Genomic DNA, 16,925 nt, shown 5'->3' on the forward strand with positions numbered 1-16,925 from the left:
GGAACTAATATTTTTGCAAGTTTATAAATTTCGCGATGACTTAGAAAGCGTACCCCAAGTCCATTCGACTTAAAGTTGAAATATCGATACAATGCAAACTCTAATTTTTCTCTGTTACATCATCACCATTACAATCACGAGTTTGTTTTTCCCGTCGAAACTCGGCGTCGCGATATTTGCTTAACGACAGAGTGCACTATTTTTATTAGCGAATTGCTTTTTACGAACACTATAACTTCTGCAATATTTCGCTAGATTATATTCACATGCCATCCGTTAATGGTTTAAATCACACTTTGCGTATCGTTTAGAATTTAGATATTGAATGTAATAGGTTCGACATTATACGATTAAAATGCCTACCGATTTTTAGATGCAGTATACAATTTCGAAAACGCTCATTCGCGTAGGACCTTTACACCTTCACACACACAAAGCGTCCTTTACGGCTATCGTGCATTCAGCTATTTATATGAATTTCAAAGCGGAACCATCGCATCTGCTGAGTTCGGCGTCTCTTTCAAACCAATAGAAAACCTCCATTTCTTGTTTCTATGCAAATTTCGCCTTGGAAAAAAAGGGAACCAATGCGTAATTGAGTTCTGTAGAATGATTATTTAGGTCACTGCATGTAAATTGTACGGATCCTCAAATTTCTGTATATTCCTCAGAAATCAAACCTTTTACATTCAGTATTCTTCAAACACATGGTCTACCCCTCGCATATTATGTAGTTTGGGGTACTCCACTCCTTGACAATACGCTTCGGGGATAAATCAGGGACTCCGTAGAGATTTTTTTATTTAAAAAAAACTGAAACTCGCTCTTTTAGACACTGACTTCATAAAAATGTAAAGCTAACGTGCCTCTAATGTAAGGTTATCGTGTCGTACATGAAAAGAGACATTATCATGAATAATTTCTAAGACGAAACGGGAAAAGCGTCGCCGATACCCGATGCATTATTAATATAATCGTTAAGTGCCGTCCCATAGGTCGCCGCGTTCCGATTAAAAATGTATACAGAACCCATTCCTTATATTGTTTACCATTTTTATTAATATGCAAAAATATGCGCACTGAGGCTGACCACTAAAAAAAACCTGCTTGCAGTCGCGATTTTAATTAAGACCGTTCGGAGGATCGATTAAAATTTACTCGCAATTAGCGTTTTAATTAGCGTTACCACAATTGCAACGTTACCGTATCCCCAAAGGCTTATAATTCAATCTGGGATGCGTCGGGGATGAGAAAATCGACGAGATGAGTTCGGGGCCTGCTTTCCGCGTAGGTAACGACAGGAGTTACGCTCTACTCTGTGGGTCACGGCCGAAGAAAGGGGAGAGAATTGTAATTATTGTAGGGTGGAAACACTTTATTATTGTCGGTTATGGCGGGATACAGCTTAGGCGTAATTAATCGCCTGATTACGTGACTTATAATTAACGACTTTGCGTCTCTTATAAATTTCTAAAATGGCGCGCCTCCACAGAAATGATGAGACTGCAACGTTTGCGCGGAGTGGTTGATTTAGACCGTTTAGTGCAAAAACATGTTCTAAAGTCTACCCTTGTAGTAATGCCTCTGTGATACTCTGACAATGATTTATCACCCCGTTTTGCTTTGCATGTAACTAAAAAGGAGTACAGCTTACGCCTAATAAACTAATTGAGTTTTTTCGTCGTTAATTACGTCGATGATTGATGGCGTTGTCAGAAGTTTTGCAGTAATAGACTGTAAAGGGTATTTGTATTAATTACGGTTAGAGTTGACTCTGAGGATGTCATCTTGTAAAATTATATCGGGGAGGCGTGGAAATTAAATGTACCAAACATCGTTCGATGCGGTTTATGTCAAGGCTCTACATTTGGGGTTTCATCCCTTTAGATATGATGTAGTGCTTTAATTTTTCGCACACAGTTTCTTTAGGATCCGACTCAGTTTGTATCTTGATCCAAGCAGTGGAGCTACAAAATTCCAGGTTTTGAAACCGCCGATGGGATCACTAATTTTTTTTCGAATTTCTGTAGGATTTTTTTAGTTGACTCTCGTTAGGGTAGCTCAGTGTTAGATGGGATGGTTCCATTAGATAACTGGTATTCCAAGATTTGGTTAGTTTAAACTTGTTCGGTCAATAATTTCCTTTCTTGTAATTAACTAAGATAGCGGAAAATTAATTAATGCGTCTTGAGCCGTCATAGAGCATAGCGCAAATTCTAACTAAGCGTGATTTAATACTCGCGTCACAACTTTGATGAGCTCAAGTAAAATATTACAAAATTAGCCCCTAACCGTTCGTTAAACCAAATTGGGAGTTATAGAATAGAAGCCATCTTGAAAAAGTCCCTAATTAATCCGTAATTAAATAAGTGAAACCTATTCCGGAAAATTAGACGAACTATAGGCCTGATAAGTTGAAAAGATTTAGTCAAGTCAGAATTCTGGCAAAGTTCGTAGTTTCCAGCTACAATTGGCAATCATTGTTTCTGCATAATTATTGAATTCTATAACACAGTGGCCTGGGTCGACGACGGAAATCGTTCAATCTTACTTTTGGAAAAAATTGCTCACTCAATTACTAAAAGCTATTTTGAAAAAAGCGTTATGAAGTTCAAAAAAATAGGGAGGGATCAATCCGGAGAAGAATTTGGAGAAATTTGGTCTGCGATTATGATTGACCACGCGATTTTATGTCATCAACATATTCATGATTTTCCATGCTATAGAACAAGCCTGAAAACCATGTGGCAAAACATAATTTTAGGAAAAAAACTACCTACACTACCCTATAAATATGTACGTCTTAAGGGAAAAATTGATAACTTGTATTTCCCGAATAATATCGATACAAATTTAATCCAATATGTGTCCAATTTCATTTTAATAAAGAGTATTGACCATCCCTTTTTTAAAATGAAATGTCAAACTTAATATACGGCAAAATTGTTTATACACAATTTATCTGTCCTAATTCTAATGGCTTCATAAATGGTAAAATAACATGTAATACAAACGTCTTAAAATGTATTATCTTTAAGAATGCACAAATCCAATCGTATGGGGGGGGGGGGGGTATTCCATACCTCCAGAACTCCTGGTGCGACGTTCGATAACATCTCACCGAAAAAACTGCAATTATAGTGGCGTTCCAGATGGTTTGAGGGAGGAATGCAACACCGGGATGTGTGGTGAGAATGAAATGCCTTCCAGTAATGGAAGATACCATGATCATCTACAATCATCATTATTAGCATTAGGCCATTAGTATAGACATATAAATATACTCTTTTCTACCGGGGGGTATAGAACACCCCCGGTGCTATGTTCGATGCCGTCTTACCGAAAACTGTAGTGAGAGAGGTGTGGCAGATAGTTTGAGGGGGGAATGCAACGGCGGGGAGTCTGGGGGGTAAAGGAAACTGAATGACCATTACCTTATGTACAATCATCATAATCACCATTTGACCGTTCGTATGCCCATACAGGGCCGGATTTTGCATGGGGTCATGTGGATCCGGGCCCATCGCGGCAAATGTATAGGGGCCGCAGAAAATAAAATAAAAATAATTCTACAGTACTATCCTGAAAAAATAACTTAACCCCTTAAGAAATTGAAGTTGGAATGTTACGCACACTCTTGCCAACTTAAAAGTAATCATGAAATATGGAGTAACATAACCTCACAGTTCGACGAAATTATGTGAACTTTGTATTAAGATTGTGGAATATTTAGGCCTTCTCCCGCAATATTTTTTGTTGAAAACGCTTAATTAAGGTGTCCTCTAGCCATTTTTATTAATTTCATGATCGTCACGTAACCGTTAGATTCTCTGAAATACTATTCAATGGTTACAGATATTATACTTTGTTTCAATAACAGTTTATAAATCTCATAATTAATGCAAATAGGAAATGTTTTTACTACTAATTAAATCAATCTGAGAAAATTAGGAAAAAGGAAATTGTATTAACACTTTTCTGTCATGAGTAAAAAATAATTTGGTTAGGGTATAAAATGCTTTTAATTGGCTGGGGGGGGGGCGATTGCGAAGGAGCCATAGGCGCAAAATATGTAGATCCGGCCCTGCCCATATAAATATACTTATCGTATCCTCGGGGGTTCACTTACCCGTTATTTTTTTTTATTTACTACAAGTTACGGAGCTCGCGTAAATATTTAAGTAGGTAAGTAAGAAAAATACCAGAAATCACAAATTGGTGCTATTATGCCCGTAAAATCCAACTTTCACTTAAATAAAACCCAAACTACGTTTACCACGCATCCGGATTTCTTCTAACTTGATTGAGCAACGAGTTCTCTAGCTTGCAGTTGGCCCGTAAAATCAAAACTGCGAGCTTAAACCACTCCAAAGGCCCAGAACCGAATGCCCTAAGAGTTTTCTTACAGATTATTCGCTCATATTCTGTAATTAAGTCTAGCATTTTTCTATAAAACCCAATCAGAATCGCTGTACTCCCAGAGCGGATGAAAACCTTTGAAACCCACACAAGGAATTGTGCTGAATTGTATTTTGATAATGCGGACTTGGCGAACTGCGCAATTTTTTGTCAGCTATTTTTGCAACAAAACCCGATCAGAATTTCCTGAAGCTATTAAAAGGACAACGCGCTATAGAAATCTAATGACGTAGAAAAACAATGGCTTGTGTGCACACTAGTTTTTTTTTGTGGCAAGTGGAAAAAAGATAGAGATTTGCGTTTGTATGGTTTGTATCTTAGACATGGTCTAAGGTTCGTATCGAGCGAACTGGCGGCGACATATCCAATGTACCGGGTGACCCATTAAGACTGTTCCTCGGCCATATCTCGAGAACCGTTCGTCATATGACAGGGGTAAGAAAAATTATTGGGTAAGTCGGTCATGAAGAATCGCTGGAAAATATTTTCAAGCTCTAAAAATGACCACCAGAGGGCGTAATCTTAAATTTTAAATTGCATTTTCTTTAAATTTCGCATAATAAACTAAAAATTCGTTTTTACTTTTTAAAGAGAACCAGTTTATCTATCATTTTCGTAAAAACAAAAACAAAGGTGGTGTGGGGCGTTCAATTGTTTTTGCAATAACCTGCTTTAACTTCTTAACCGTTTAACCGATTTTAACAAATTTTGTGTGGTTGAAAGTTGAATCCTTCTCCGCCAGGGGGCTAGTTTTGACACTATAACCATTGAATAATAAATCTGAATATTATTCAATGCTATAACCCAAAATCCTAAGAAAAAATCAAAAAAATCAAATGTAATGATATGACTTTTTCTTTATGAAAAAGTAGCCAAATAACATCCAAAGAGGCCAGTGAAAACCGTTTTTCAAACTCTCGTTCCTAACCTCAAATATTAGGAAAATGAAATTAATTAATTAATTAATAAAAATGCTTAACTTGTATCTTAAATTTACTTTTTACGTATTTCCGGTATTTGTCGATGGCGCGAAAGAAAAGAACCCTAGGTACACTTTTAGGTAGGCCTTGGAAATTTAAACAAATGAAACACGATGCATTATAAAATAAAAACAGCCGTAATTTGTAAATTAATTATTCTGCTGTGTTTACATTCAGAAAGTGCAGCTTTTTGAATTTGTAATCTTTTCTAAAATGCCGATTTCTAACCAAAAAGCATTTAATATGCTGCCGATATATTTTGAGTATTTTCAAAATGCGACCATCGCTGACCACATTTTCTATTTGCGTTATCCGAATCGGCCACGAACCATCGCCGCCAGCATATTAAATGCTTCTTGGGTAGAAATCGGCATTCTAGAAAAGATTACAAATTCAAAAAACTGGACTTTCTGAATGTAAATACAGCAGAATGGTTTACAAATTACGGCTGTTACCTACTATTTTATAATGCATCGTGTTTCATTTGTTTAATTTTCCAAGGCCTACCTAAAAGTGTAAGGTTCCAAATAATCTTTCGCTCCATCGACAAATACCGGAAATACGTCAAATATGATACAGTTTAAGCATTTTTGTTAATCAATTAATTAATCTCATTTTGCCAATATTTGAGGTTAGGAACGATATTTTGAAAAACGGTTTTCACTGGCCTCTTTGGGTGTTATTTGACTAACTTTTCATAAAGAAAAAGTCATATTCAATTTGATTTTTTTGATTTTTTAAGATTCTGGATCATAGTGTCAAAACTAGCCCCCTGGCGGAGAAGGATTCAACTTTCAACCATACCAAATTTGTTACAATCAGTCAAACGGTTAAGAAGTTAATGCAGGTTATTGCAAAAACAATTGAACACCATCTTTGTTTTATAAATAACTGAGTTTTTGTTTTTACGAAAATGATACATAAACTGGTTCTCTTTAAAAATGTGAAAAAAGAATGTTTAGTTTATTATACGAAATTTAAAGAAAATGAAATTTTAAAATTTAATATAGCGGTTATGCCCTCTGGTGGTCATTTTTAGAACTTGAAAATATTTTCCAGCGATTCTTCATAACCGATTTACCCAATAATTTTGTACCCCTAAGTCATACGACGAGCGGTTCCCGAGATATGATGGTGGAACAGTCTTATTGGGTCACCCGGTACACTATCCTGAAGGCGTACTATGAATGCTGGTTACAATGCGAAATTGTTTTTAATTAATTTACACGTTAATGAAATCAGCGGTTCATGCTGCGTCTCACAAAATCTCTACGTCCTCCGAGGTTTATTTATTGTCAAATTCCGTGCGAGATTTAAACCCTCATATTTCAACTCGGTTTCCTAGAGACCATTTCGAATAGGAGAAGTAGAAGGCCGTTTGCTCTAGAATCACACTGGCGAAGCGGAATAATTTCAATTTATGCGATCATACACCACGGCTTAATTTCCTTCTGTTCCATGTCATAATTTGAACTATCTAATTGGAATTGAAGGTAGTTTCGGTTTAATTAACGACCCGGGAGAGATTTCATCGGTGGGATTCGGTTACAAATGTAATTAACAAACTTGAAACAATCAATTGAGATATATGTCGACAGTGGGCCTAGCAATATTTACGACCGAAAATAAGTAATTACCGACGCCCTACTTCAAAGAGGAACTGGGCGTCGAACAAGCGGGACTAAGTACACGCAATTACGTCTCAAAATTAACTCGTGGTTAAATTTTTAGATGGGTATCTATCTCGTGATGTAAATTTGGAAGAACGCCAATCGCACTTCAATTGCAGATTCTAATAACAGACCTGCAAGTTATAAGGTCTCGAACCGGACTCAAAGAACTGTCAGAACACTAATTCAAACTTAATGTGGATTAAAATTAATCACTCTCTATCTTATCGGTGACATTTTGCCGTTTGCCCATAACGCGCTACCCAATTTGATAAGTACATTAATCAACGACAGGCGACCCAGTTTTTGTTCTTTGGGTAAGAAACGATATATCTTGCCGAATTGATACATAATTATGACCTTTCTCTTGACTAACTGAGTGTCGCACAAAAGACATTGGAACAAAAAGCGATGTATTTCAGAAGCGCGCCAAGCTAATGGAGCTTGGGGGGTGGTCAAGCTACTCCAAGCTCGGAAACGAAAACCCTAAGGGTGGGAAGATATAAGCTTGAGCTTTCCTGATAATTAAATTGTGTTGCAACAGGAACATCTAAATGGTGTTTATTTTTTCGACTAGGATGCGGTAAAGTTGAATTTGGGGTTATACTTATAAGTTTGGTAGTAGAAAGTAGGCAAGGTGTGTGATATAGGTTTTTCGATGTCGGTGATACATTGTGACCCGTATCAATCAAACCGAATCAAAAATGACTTAATGATTAAAAATGGCCGATTTCGTTAATAAAGCGCTATTTTGTGGTGTTAGTTCATTTTTAAAAGTAAGTAGGGACGCGTCACTAAGAGAAAAAGTTGAATATTTCTTCATTTAGTCACCTAGCGAGAGACACGTTCAATCGTTCTCATTTCAACTCGCGTTAATCATAATAGTGCACAACACTATTAAACCGAAAAAAAATCTATAACGTTCGACCCATTATTATTTGTAATGAGAGATTAAGCATCGTAGATATCTGCTCAAAGAGATGGGTGTGAAATTTACCACTCGTCATGTAAGATGTCGGACATTTTGTAGAATTTCGGCAACCGTACGGGTACGTTTCGCTGCCAGTCAAAGTCTACTTCTGTTCGGGCAAAAATTAGACAGCGCAGACTCAGCGAACGTCGTATCGCCTATGAATCAATGTCCCGCTCTCAAATAAGTTCCTACCGACATTTAACATGATCCGGGTCGAAGGACCATGTTCATGTTCAATCTTGGTAAAGCATTATGCAAGGGGGGAGCTTTTTTAATTGGTTTAAAAACGATTAGACCTATAGATTAAACTTTTATGAGCGTTTTAGCCCGTGTGCGGCTGGGGGCGTCGCTGTCGAGGTGCGCGAGCGCGGTGAAAAATTCGGCGCTCGCATCCGGTTCGAACTAGGACGTTGAGCCGCCGGCTTACGGGGGTTGGGATGATTAGCGCGACTGTTGGTGAGTTTGAAAAAATTTCGACAGCGTCCGTCGAGGTAGGAAAAAGCTTGAAAACGGGGCGGCACGCCGCAAGAGCAAAACACAACATTGCGCGATTGTAGAGATCTACGAGTTGAGCGCCCGTTCTAGCACCCCGTTGAGGGGTGAGAGGGAAAAAAACTCGCGTATTGGAAGAGCGCGCTTGGTTGAAGAGATTGGGAGGAAGAATTGGCGTACGTGTTTGCGGCCGAAGTTTTTCTTTCTTTTTACGTTTAGAACGCGGCGGTAACTTAAACGATGACACCGCGATAAAATTTCTCCCGAAGGTTTCAAAGGTCACATGGCCGCTTGAAATTGTTTCTGGAGTGACTTCGCGCACGAAGTTTTCCGAACGTGCCGTAAATAATCGCGAAAGGGCTAAGAGCAAGAAATATTTTGGGGAAGGTTCCTGGACCTACTTGTATATAAAGAACTACCGAATCTTTCGTTTTTAAAGAGCATTCCTTACCCCTGGGGTTATGGAAAGAAATGTTCAACGTTCTACTTCCTACAACAATCATAAGATATGATCATAAAATGAAAATAAAATAAAATAAAATAAAATAAAATAAAACAAAACAAAACAAAACAAAACAAAACAAAACAAAACAAAACAAAACAAAACAAAACAAAACAAAACAAAAAAAACAAAGCAAAGCAAAGCAAAGCAAAGCAAAGCAAAGCAAAGCAAAGCAAAGCAAAGCAAAGCAAAGCAAAGCAAAACAAAACAAAACAAAACAAAACAAAACAAAACAAAACAAAACAAAACAAAATAATAAAATAAAATAAAATAAAATAAAATAAAATAAAATAAAACAAAACAAAATAAAATAAAATAAAATATAATAAAATAAAATAAAATAAAATAAAACAAAATAAAAACACGCTTAGCGCTAAGGACTTTCGTGATACTTTTTCATAAGAGACTACCGAATTTTCTTTTTTAAAAGGGAGTTCCCTAACCCACAGGCTTCTAGTGTTACGTTCTATGGCCCCTGTCTAAATAGTATGGCGCTAAAAGTGATAAATGTTTTGGAGAAGGACCTTGGACCGGGGAGTCTGGGGGCTCAACGTTCTAATTCCCACAATCATAAACTATATTCGCCACTGGGGGTATGGCGGTGACTGACTACTGAATCTTCCTTTTCTAAAGGACATTCCCTAACCCACAGGCGTGTTTCACCGGTGTGACGTTTGATTGTCCCTTTCCAAAAATAATTGTGCTAAAAACAATAAATACTGCTATGTGCAATGGTAAACGGTCACTAAACCGCCCACAAGCACCTGTCCAGTTAGACTCAATTAATCTCAGTCACTAACAGAACCTTTAAACGGCCTTGACCGTTTCCACAATTCCAGAATTATATTGCAAATTGGCTAACCCTGGGTAACAACAGAACTAACATCTAACTCTTATCTCTTGGGTCGTAATTTGCGCTCGGTTAAACACAACATAGAACATTTACAGATGACAAAAATGTATTAGACAAAATCAATCAATTAGGCTGAAATAAAAGTAGACACTCAGGGTCAAAGTACAAAGATCGCGCAACGAGCGACCGATTGAAACAAACAATTAAAGACAACTTCATTACTATAAAATAAAAATCCCTTTCACTATACCTTAAAGAAGTCCTTTTTATGCGATAACTTCCCGATAAGAAGAACTCTCCAACCAAACTCGATTTAAACATTCAGTTTTATCACAATTACTTAATCGCTTTAAACCCTCTCTAACTTTAAACAAGACGGACTGTCTTTTCAAAAAGGGTCGATAACACCAAACTAAAAAAAGCAACGACTAACGTTCTTCACCAAAAAGGCGACGATTGATGTCTTCCTCCTGCAATTTCCCTTTTTTTTCAATATTTCAAACTGTCTACATCGAAAATAAGACGTGCTCAGCTTGACATTTAATAAACCGGAGATAACGCTTTTCAAATACTACGTTAATATTTCCTGATGAATAAACTTGATCTTTTAACACGTAAATTAACTGTACAATTACAAATCCAAATGATTATCGGTTCTGAAAGCAAATAAATCGTCCACTTGACACAACAATAAGTTGGGGAAGATTCTTGTGCCGGGCGGTCTGGAGGGAAAGAAACATTCAATGTTCTACTTCCTACAACTACCATAACATTTTCGTTGTGAGTATGACACTGGCATACTCCCGAGACCCCTCGGTGCCACCTCCCCCCACAAAATCTTAGTCCTAAGGCCTTTCCTAATACTTTTTTCACCCGTTTCAAAAACTATGGCGCAACTGTTAAAAGCAATAAATATTTTGAGGAAGGTTCTTGGACTGAGGGGGTCTGGTGAGGATCCATATCCACAGGAAAGAACGATTCAACGTTCTACTTACCACAATTATCATAAGTGCACTGGATGGTATGGCGCTGGGGTGTATTCCATACCCCCCAGACCCCCCGGTACTACGTCCTCCCTCAGAACGCATAGCCCTGAGGGCCTTTTGTGATAGTTTTCAAAAGGACTACCAAATCTTCCTTTTCTATGAGCACCCAGAGGGTTATGGTGTTACCTTCTGGGAGGCTATGGAATTCGCTTCAGGAAATAAAGATTTCACCAACATCAATAACCCAATAAATGTATGTCGTGTATAGCGTATTTTGCATTTAATTTTGTTATAAAACTTTTTAGGAAGAGGAATATCCGGGACCTCCCTCTCCCTTTTTCACGAGCTGATTAGTGACGACTCCTGACACATGAATCAGGCGAGGCATGCCCTAGAGAATACAATTCACGTGTTACGAGTCGTCACTGATCATCTCGTCAGTAATCCTATTTCGAATTCCCATATTAATTTGGGGATTTACAAATTCGACCTGTAAATTAATTTTTTTTAAATGCCTTCTCTAGGGAAATTGGTTTTGTTAAGGAATAGGTTGGCTAACTGCAGTGCAAGGGGTGTACATATTTTTTACTGTAGGGCATTGTTTCTTAATTGCTTTCGGAAGTAGGTAGAGCCATAAAGTCTGGAGTTTGTATTAAATTTCACCTTTTTAATTGGTACGATTGGGATGTACTTGCAGTTTCAATATCAGGGAATTTGAAAGAATAAGGTATTTGGAAAAGACTGAGGATGACTGGTCTTTTCCGTAGTAAAGTAAAACGGTTATGTTCTAAGCGAAACGTTGCAACTCTGAAACCATTAATACTAAATTTGAACCAGGACGACCATAATCGCCACTAATACTTGTGTCGACCGTCAAATTTACGGATTACGGATTGTCCTGAAATCTTTGAGAAATTATTTTTTTCGATTTAAAACAATTCGAACTCATGCGAGTTTTAGAGGCAAGCCTTTGCTATACTTTTTGGCAGTTTGTCCACTACATCTCTCATATAGTTTGTACCTCTTTGATCCATTATTGAATAGGACACCAAATCAATCTAAAACAGCAATCAATCCTGTTGACACACGCTGCAAAAACACAAAAAAAAAGGAATTCATCTATTCCCAATTTCTTTTAGTAGACGACCCGCTCTCATTTCGTCAAATAAAACGTCGCTGCCGACTCGACAAAGTATACCGTAAAGAAGAAAAAGAGGAAATTACATCAACCTTGTAAATTGCATGGGATGTATTTTCATTGTGCCCGTCGAGGATCTGATGAGTTATGGATTCGAATAATATTTACAAACCGCAGTCGATTAAATAAATACGCGCTCGTCAATTGTGCATTTGAAGTGTAAATATTGTGCGGCGAAATTCGGCGTGTAAATACGGTACGTCAACAAAATTCAATCCGAAAACCCAATTAAATCTGCATTTCTATTAAGTTTGGAGAGAGATCGCCGACGGTCACCTAACGCTCGCTAGATACCCTCGGCACATTCGAGAGCTAGGGGTAATTTGGTCGAGGTCCAGTGGAGTTTAATAAAACTAAAGGGAGTGCATTTTTTGTAAGAGTTCGTTCCTTATGTTTCATGAGTATTGTCTGCCTTTGGCGATTCTTGTAAACTGTAATGTAATGGATCTGTGTTAAACGCATTCCTTCACCCTAATTACGTGCAATGCATAGACGTCAGATAAAAAGATATAACTCATGGTCCTTCGCGTTGAGGCAAAACCCACATACGGGAACTGTGCTGACTTGTATTTTTTTATAATGCGGACTGGTGATCTTAGAGCTCTGTAGTTTTCAGTTGAACCATCTTTGTAACGTAATCCGACTGAGATAAGATTACTCCTTATTATCTGCAACTTTCTGGAGTCGAGAACAACGAAGACAACGCGCTATAGAAACCAAGTGATTCATTCCACCAATTGCAAAATTCCACCCTCTAATTTTGACACCCTGTAGACTTTCTATAATATGTAATGCTTAATCAAAGTTCTACATGTAGCGCAATGACAAGTGGCTACCCTTAAATTCATAATTTAATGTGAAAATTTGGAGGTGGAATTAAGAACCGCGGCAAGAAGTTCTTTTCGGCTAGCTTTTCCATTAAATAAATTCGAGTTGCACATTTGGTAAGTGAGATTAGTTCGAGAAATTGGAGGAACCTTTAGATTTCGCACGGCTCCATCTGTGTTTACATTATATCATTTTGTGGGGTTTACGTTTTGTCTCGTTTTCCATTACGGCCGAGTTCCTAATCACGACATTAGTTCTGCCTAATCCTTCTTTATTATTGTGCTCAATTTCGACCCGTTTCCCTTTTTCAGTCCGTTAACGTTTAACATAACGCTCACCTTTTATACGTGCTCACCCATCCAACATGTCATATCCCACTCGCTTTATATGTATAAATCCCTTTCCAAACGTAATTGGCTGGAAATTCTTCGTTGAAATACGTCGAGATGATCCGGGGCGTAATATGCAAGTTCGGCCCGTCGATTTCGAACTTTAGAGTGAGACGTTCTCCAACCTCTTCAACAAGATGACGGGACTGATTTCCATCAGAACACAAGACAAGTTTCAAGGCGAGGATCGGAAAGTAAACCGTTTCTATGACTATTACAGTTGGTCCAGGCGTGGTGTGGGTTTTCAAAGACTTAATCCATTCATGCTTTCAATATACAGGGTGTTCTTAAATATGATGTTAATACGGAAGGAGCTAATCAATCTCGGACCACCGAGCGCCACTCCGTTGTAGTCGCCTATACGTGTACAGGAAGCACCGCACGTGTGGATATTTTTGCCCCTCATATTCGTGGGACTCATATGGACCAAGAAAAAAACAAAAAAGAAACAAAACAAACCACTCCCGGAGCACCTGGTGCTGGAGATCCTAAAAAACTATCCGGGACAGCGCACCAGAAGATAAAACATTATCAAAGTCCTCGTGTGAGATCGAAGGGACTTCAGCGCATTTTTGTGTTTTTGTATTCTATTATCCACTTTTGACTCAACCATCAATAAGATCTTGTCGAAGGCTACCACATTCCCTTTGACGGTAGCCACTTCCGACGTCCCGTTCACTCGCGATTCGTATTTCAAGTTTTGACTCCGCCACCATTAATATCTTATCGAGGGCTACCCCAGTTCGCCCGCAATTCGAGTTTGAAAATTTGACTTCACCATCAGGAAGATCGTGTCGCGGGCTACCACATTCCCATTGTTGGTACCCACTTCCGACGCCCGGTTCACCCCAAATTCTCTTGTCGGAGGCTACCACGTTTCCTTTTTCGGTGCATACTTATATTACACCCACATTTTGGTGGATTTCGCTAAAAACTTCCACAAGATAGTACTTAATTTTTGAGGCACTTATTGCTCGAGCTTCTATTGGCGACACGAGAAAGAGAGACAGCGATTCGAGATTTACGAAACGTTAAACCGCGTGACAAAATTCGCAATGGAAGGTAAAAGGCGCCCGAAGTTGACTACCTCTCGAAGACGCGCACGCGCGTCTTGCAAAAGGTCGTTAATATCGCCCCTAGGACAAAAAACAAAATTCCGCAGGAGTTGTGCGCGATTACATCTTTCCGACGACACCAATTTGAAAAGAATCGGACCAAAACTGTAGTAGAAGATAGGAAAAAACTGAAAAACCTTCATGTTAGTAAACTACGTTCGATGCGCAGATGTCGCCAACCCCACATCATGTAGCCCTGTCCCTAAGGTTGACAAATTACACGGCCTTGTAGATACACGTACACCCGTTGCCTTTCTTCTCCGCGCCCACGTTTGCTGCCAGCCAGCCAGCCAGCCAAAGTGAGATTAAAAACTACTGCGAACTGTCCCTCAAGAGTCAATAACTCGGCGGAACTGTAGGTCATGGAATCAAACCTTCGCATGGCCATCAAAGGTGCCTATGAGGCACGCTGCTCGATAAAAAAGTGAACCTCAAATAAAGTGCCCACAAAAACCCGCGGGAGTAAGGTTCATACCGAACTACACTCACCGGATACAATAAGGCGATAAGAATAGCAAAACGTGACTCGTGGAGCATTCCAGAAGGTGTGGTACTCCAAAGAGCCTTAAAAAGGGAACAGAGGATAGAATCGGTTCCTTGAAGAAACTTGAGGGGGGTTTTACAGAGACCGCAAAGAAGACCTTGGAGTCACACTTACCGGGATCAAAATGACGCGGGCGAACCAATTACTCTGGAACCACTTCTCAGGGGGGCCAGAGAAAATTGGGTTTTGGATCGACAGATAGTGAACCTAACCAAAGTTAGGTGGGTAGTGAAGACTTTCCATCCAAAGGGATGGATGGAACCCCTACTGCTCTACTACAACAAGGTCTCGACCTTCTAGCCTCCACACTAAGTACGTCACTAAGAGCAAGTTTTATCTTGGGGGCGTGGTTAGGAGGGACGTAAGAGTCGTGTTCATACGTAAACCTGGGCGAGACATACGCCAACTCATTTAGACCTATAAAGTGCTGGGGCCTTAACCCATCAGTAAACACCAATGTGCCTATCAACCAGGAAAACCCTGTGAACTTGCCATTCACAGAATAATGGATGTGGCTGAAAGGGCGATCTCCTGTAAGGAGGTGGTCCTGGGGGCGTTTGACAATCCCACTGAAGAATCGATTAAGACTGCTATGGAAAGCAAGGGAGTACATTCTACCTTGTGTAGATGGATACATGCCATGCTAAAACAGGAATGTTACAGCCTCGCTTAACAACGACTCTATAGTGGGTCGTGCCACACGAGGAGGGCGTGTGTGTTAATCTAACAAAAACAAACCTCATTCTCTTCTCATGTACAAAAGGGCCGACCAAGTTAAAGGACTTTAAAATGTGTGGTACCAAGCTGCTGGGAGAAGGTGAATACTTGGGCATCACCTTAGACCAAAGGCTCACCTTGGAAAAATATCCACAATGTCCCTGAGGGTCTGCAGGCGGGTCTTCAGGAGCAAGTGGGGTCTACCTCCAAAAATGACCCACTGGATCTATGACGTATGTGTCACTGGGGGGGGGGGGGGGGATGAATAAGACCTTCACCTTAACAAGGTGCAGTGCAGAGCTTGCCTTGGAATTGTGGGTGCAATGATAATGAACTCTACTTCAGATATGGAGTACCTCTTGAACTTACCACCACTGCACCTGGTAATTAGGGCAGAGGCATACCGTCAATGGCACGGAGGGATCGGCAAGAGCGAGGCATTCGCTCATCTTTGATAAAGTCTCTAAAGATAAAATCCTCAGTATGGTAACTAAGAGGATAACCAAAAGAGAGTGTCTTACAAAACTGTTTAGGGCGATCATCCCCGCTCGAAGCGACTGAGAAGTAAGGTTTAATGGAATCGTGTATTACACTATGACTCAAAAACTATGGAGGGCACTGGCTGTGGAGCGTACGGAAGCCATGAACAGGGTTGCAAAATATCGGTCATTCTAAGACAAGAAGCAATTGTGCTTCAAACCGACGATACTTATTTATTTATTTATTTATTTGTTCATTTACTTATTGATTTATTCATTTATTTTATTTATTTATTTATTATCCCTCTTGTTCTGGGCTTTTGAACCTTTAGCTTTCCCGCCTTTTAACAAACCAAAAAACCTCCAAAAAGCTCTTGGAATCTTGAAACCTAATGATTAAATAATCTTCATCAAATCATATTATAAAAGATGGGAACATTGAATTTAAAGGTCAATAAAAACAAAAAAGGCTCTAAAATAAAACAAAAAGAATTTAGATGCCCTTTAAGTTCGCCTTGTAAAATTAAAAAGAATCTAGAAAAGTATATAATCTTCTAGAGGCCTCGTGGAAAGCCTTTGAACCACCTACAATCCACTTAAACGTTAGAAGTTTTTTAAGAGATGAGTGAATTAGTGAATTACATCATGCCCAAGATGCGTAAGCAAACGCTTGTCTGCACCTTGAAATTAAGAAATTAAAGTTGCTGTGGTCTCCGTTATATTAACAAAACTTTTAAGAACAAATGAATTACATCTATACAAACAAAAACTATACATATG

Source organism: Photinus pyralis, unplaced genomic scaffold (assembly GCF_008802855.1).
Source record: "Photinus pyralis isolate 1611_PpyrPB1 unplaced genomic scaffold, Ppyr1.3 Ppyr1.4_unclustered_Scaffold6585, whole genome shotgun sequence".
NCBI classification, from domain to species: domain Eukaryota; kingdom Metazoa; phylum Arthropoda; class Insecta; order Coleoptera; family Lampyridae; genus Photinus; species Photinus pyralis.